This window comes from Octopus sinensis, linkage group LG1, assembly GCF_006345805.1.
Source record: "Octopus sinensis linkage group LG1, ASM634580v1, whole genome shotgun sequence".
Lineage (NCBI taxonomy): Eukaryota > Metazoa > Mollusca > Cephalopoda > Octopoda > Octopodidae > Octopus > Octopus sinensis.
In genome coordinates this window covers 111,799,726-111,805,725 of record NC_042997.1, presented here as the reverse complement: position 1 = coordinate 111,805,725, position 6,000 = coordinate 111,799,726, and positions in this window count along the sequence as shown.

Genomic DNA, 6,000 nt, shown 5'->3' with positions numbered 1-6,000 from the left:
CTCGCCGGTCTGGAAGGGCCTGAAAAGGCTATGGGTTCAGATCCTCCTTCGGGGTCCAGGAAATAAAAGGGAAAAAAAAGACAAACCCAACCAATTTTAATATTTCCCCACTCCATTGTTGTTGAGTCCATCAAAGAAAAAAAAAATGCAGCCGGTCATTGCATTTTATTTAACTTACGTCCTAAATACGTTGCTTTGATTCAATACTTTTGATTGGTTCAGCTTTTTTATTCATCTTATACTATGATTGTCTCACACTTTTAACATTATAAGAAAATAGAAGAAGAAATCATGGTTTTTAGATAAATTTTCTCTGTATTTCTGACGAGGAATTGCTATTTTTATACTTTGGTATATTCAAATTAGTGTCTTCATTTCGGTTGTTAGAATCACATCATTTCGGTCGCTCTATTCCCCGTCCTTTTTCAGATTTCTGCTGTACTTAGTAATGGAACTTGGAACCAAAGTCTTTATTGGTTTCAAATTTTGGCACAATACCAGCAATTTCAGGGGTGCGTGGTAAATTGATTACATTGACCCCAATGATCAACTGGTACTTATTTTATCAACTAGGAAAAGATGAAAGACAAATTAGACTTCGGTGCAATTTGAACGCAGAATGCAAAGACTAACGAAACGCCGCTGAGCATTTTGCCCGGCGTGTTCACGGCCTTAACCAAATCCTTTATTAAGTCCCTATTGGAGGCTTTTATCTTCAACAGGAACATTCTCCTAACTAGTTATTCCCTACATACGATGCCTCTAGTTTGCTACTATCCAACCAACTTTGGATAGAATGCCCCTTGGAATTCTTCGGGAGGTTACGTTTTGAGTTCAAATCATGCTGAGGTCATCTTTGCTTTCCATCGTTTCAGGATTGATAAAAACAGTATCAATCCAAGATGGGGGATTAGCGGAACTGTTTGAGGATTGGACAAGATCTCTTATGATGTTTGTTCCAGCCCTTTGTGTTCTGACAGCAACTCCTGCGACGACACTGGTACCAAGCTGTATCTGTCCGAGTTGGCAAGGTTTAACCTTTGAATGAACGTAGGTGGCGAAGAGGGCAGAAGACTTCCATGCATGGCCGGCCAACTGCCAGTCTTCCTGAAAAACCTTGCACTAGCAAAAATATATCTGTGGATATACGGTCATCGACAAAAGCCCTACCACACACACACACACACACACATACACACACATACACACACACACACACACACACACACACACAATATGCACGCGCGTATTCGACTCTGTATCTCTCCATTCGGTTATCTGTGCGTGAGAGAGTTAGGTTTCTGTAAGAAATAAGTTGCATGGGGTCAAATCAAACTGTTTTTAAGAACACCTACAAAAATCAACATTGCTTGCAACTGCAAGAATTCTTCACATGGTTCTTGAAGCACGACCAGTAAACAAGTGTCACCTTAGTCTGCTGGCTGTGGGCAACTGATGCTTTCCATCATACCCAGCAAAATAAGCTGAAAATTTTCGTCAAATGATAATACCAATAATAATAAAAATAAAAATATTAATAATAATAATAATAATAATAATAATAATAATAATAATAATAATAATAATAATAACATGGGAACTGCTCATATCCTACGCAAAATACTTTCTATGTAATCTCAAGTTTTAAAACAAACATAATTTTCGTTTTTTTTTTGACATTCACTAGTACAACGCTAAATACAAAACCAAATATATGGCACACTAGGCATAACAACATCACGAACTTCCAACCTATTGTCTCTTGAGGTCTCTGGGTGAGACTTGGAGCCAACTTGTACAAATATAAATCCAAAGTCAAACATAGAATGATAATAATAATAATAATAATAATAATAATAATAATAATAATAATAATAATAATAATAATAATAATAATAATAATAATAATAATAATAAAGACTCCTACGCATGAAAGCCTCCATGAGCTCCAACAAAACCTGTGATAAGGAGAAAATGATAAGACTTCCTGATTCCTTTCTTTAACGACAGAAACCCGTGATCTGAGGGAGATTTGGTTGCTATTTGTAATAGGTCGAACGGCCGCATAGAGACTCCAACGATATTATTATTAAAGGAGTGGTAGGCAGCGAGCTGGCAGAATTATTAGCCCGCCGAGCAAACTGGCTTGACAGCTTTCCTTCATCTTTACGTTCTGAATTCAAATTCCATTGAGGTGAACTTTGCCTTTCAACCTTTCGGGGTCAAGAAAATAAGCACCAGTTAGGTATTGGGGTCAATGTAATCGACTTACCCTCTTCTCCCGAAATTGCTGGCCTTGTACCAAAAATAGAAACCCTTATTAAACAACTGCTATCACTGGCGTTGAGTGGCCCTAGTCAGCCTAACGAACTGATGATACGAACTTAATTGAGCAAACTATGTCCTTCTCTGGAATGTAACATCTTCGTCCGATCAATCCTGACAATATCTCGGTAAGAAACCAAACTCTGGCTCCGATTGGAATGACATTCCTCTAAATGACATGGGACCCCAACTCCTGCTAAAGACCACCTCCCTGGCTCAGAAACGTTATGGATTCCATTGGAAGACATTCAATTGAGAACGGGACGATCAAAAGTTACTTTGGTTAGATGGAAGCTACAAGACCGGCCCAACAACCAGTAAACGCGAAGGAACAGACCATACTATGGAGTACTGCCTTGTCTGCTCTCTAGTAGTCAATCCCTGTAGCTCACAAGACATTCCGTTTTATTGGAATTCTTGTCTTTATTATTACGTTGCCCTAAGATTTAACACTTATATGTGGTCCCTATTTTAAAGAGTGCAAGGAACACTTGGTTACCCCATTAGGAGGAGCTCGACAGATTAAATATAAACCCCTTTGTTGGGTCGATAAATCATTTACGTTAAGTTGTGGATTCGGTTCCCAAAACGATTGTAGTGTTGTGTTATTGAATAAAGCGCTTCATTTCACGTTGCTTCGGGTTACGTAAATGAACATGACCACCCGGTAAATATTGGTGCATCCCTCCCTCTCTTTCCCTTCTCCCACCTCTCTTTCTCTCTCTCCAATTGTCACATTCTTCATATTCCACTAAGTCATGGGTGGGAGAGCCAAGAGAACGACTATGCCTGCTTCCGACTGTATTGGGACCTAAAACAATTAGAAAATGCGTGGTACAAGCTCCCAAGTCACACTCAGCGAACGACCAAGGTGTGTGTGTCTCTGTGTATGTCTGTGTGTGTGTGTGTCTGTGTGTATGCATGTGTGTGTTTATGTATGTGTGTATGCGTATGTATGTGTATATATGTATGATACTGGTGACAGGTCACAATACAGGCAACCCTACTAAACCTGTTTGGTAAGGAGGATGTTTTTTGTTGGACACCCTGCAGGACAATAAGCAACGTGTCAAAGGTCAGATGAACTGAGTTGAGTCAGCTAAGAGTGAGAGATCCTTAGGCTTTGTTTTAGATATCTCTCTAGGAGGAGAAAACTCTGGTGTAACGCCTGTGACTTTGTTTGCACCTAATGATGTAAATTAGGTCTTCTTTTTGGGAAAATGCATTCGTTGTTTACAGAGTGGGATTAGTCCTGTGCAAGGAACTTCCTCTCTTTAAAAAAGCTTCAGACACAGGCATCGCTCGATTTTCAACGTCTCTATTATGTATTGCACACTATCGTTTGCATAATCGAAAAAGCAAAACACTCAATAAAAAACTTCATGATGGAGTGAAGTCATGTCTCAGTGCGGGTGGTCAGGGCTATGGACTCCTGCTGCAAGAGGCATCCATTGTTGCCACAAATGTACTAAAATGTGTAATGTGGTAGCAAGGTTGTAAAGGAAAACGTTTTGCTTTAACCATCATCCTTTAAATCATAAGATCTTGAAAATATTTATAATCCCAGATATCTACATCATTTGTTGCATGTGAATTAAGGATTTGGATTCTCTTCTCAAAATCCCAAATTCAGCCATATTTTGCTCCAGACGAATTAGTATGTGTCTTGTTATTCCAACGATAATAGGAATGAAGTTCGAAGTGTATTTTAGGCACGAAATTTGCGAACTCCTTATCAACGGTCCATTGATGTCCGCTTTCTCAGACATTTTTCTAAACACAATGGTGTCCAGAAGGCAGCCGATTTTCACAACAGAACATATCTTTCCCTTGTGGTCCCATGCAATAATATCTGGAGAGTTGTGTTTTAACTTGGTGGCTGTTTTAATCTTTAATTTCTACCAATATTCTTTTGACCCATCAGTCTCAATATGGTCAACTTCGTCTGTAGGTGTTTTCTTTTTTGTTATCCTGTTCTATGTGTGTGTGTGTGTGTGTGTGTGTGTGTGTGTGTGTGTGTGTGTGTGTGTGTGTGTGTGTGTGCGAGCGTGCGTGCGTGCGTATGTGTGTGTGTAAAAATGCTAATTCCTTAATTTCAAGTGTAAATTCATAAATGAAAGCAATAAATTTTGCTGTCCATTAAACTAATAATTGTTTTTTTTTTCCAGTGAACGGTTTCATTCTCTTTAGTTTTAGAATACATCGTGAAATATTTGAAGCAAACATATACAAGGTAACTTTGTGGCTACAAAAAAACTATTGCGACAGAAGACCGCAGACTTCACAAAAGACCATACAATCTTTCACACCATTTTCTGTTTCTGGTAAAGTCAGTTATTAAAATACAAGCGAGTTTCCCGTCGTATGACTGATAGCTTTGGGACTATTTTTGCCACCATGGGTAATGTCAGGAAATAGGGCATTCGTACAATAACTATTAATTTACCTTTTATCAAATTTCTTGGTGCTTATACACAATGATGAAACGTATGATAATTTTCAGAATAAAAATATTTATTGCCTTAAAATAATGTTAAATAAAATGAATTTCTTGTTTGTGTAACTCCTCCTCTAACTACGGTTTTATTTACTCCCTTCCCTCTTTTTCCTGTATCGCCATGATTCTTTCTCTCTCACAGTGTGCGTGCGTGTCTAACGCCTGCCGTTAAGCCTAGTATAAGCACTCATCCTGCACCTCTTCTGCTAACTCTCTCTCCCACTCTCCCTCTCACTCTATCTCTACTTTACTTCCTCTCTCTCTCCCTCTCTCTCTCTCCCTCTCTCTCTCTCTCTCTCTCTCTCTCTCTCGCCTTCTATCTATGCGATGTAAAACGTAGATAGCAGAATCAACCAAAAAACCCCCAACCAACCGATATTTATACCGGTTATTGCTATATAAGTTAGATGGAACTTAAATATCTCAGAGAACTCATCTCGCCAAGAAACAGCTGTATAAAGATCTGCTGTTTCCACCATTATAAGGGAAAAGCACTTGCGCTTTGCAGGACATTGCTAGCGAGCTAAACAAGAGCTGTCAAGTGGCATACTACTATGGATGTCAAAGCATGGTTGTACTCGAGCTGATCGTCCGAATACAACGTATGTAGATCAACTCACTAGAGACATTGGATGCCTCCCGAAGACCTCCCTCAACTCATGCAGGGCCGAGATGAATGATGTGCGCAGGTTTAAAATGTCCGAGCAAGCTCGGCCAGGTGATAATGGTTATTATATAGAGATCTAAAACTTTTTCCTGGGAGCTATTTTGATACCAACTATATCTATCCATCCGTCCATCCATCTTCTCTGTTCACAGTTCTTAGTAGGATTGTTGGGGGTAAAGTCAACAGGTACCTCCGCCATTTGGTCACTTCAGAAGCAATTGCCATTAGATTTTCCTGCTGGATTCCCAAGCGCGAATAACAAACAATGGATACTATCCAAACATCTCGTTCTTGATTTGCTCCCAAGTCACCTGCCGGTTACCTTGGCTTGAAGAATCCGTCTTGCGATTCTTTCCTGTAACATTCTATTTATTGAATTCCAAATTCTTTCCCTATTGCTAAATATTTCTTTGGATATTCTTTGCTCAGAGTTAGTTCTTTAATAACAATCGTTTATCTCAGAACAGATATTTGAGCCTGCAAGAAAACAAGTAACAAAATCTTACAAGAT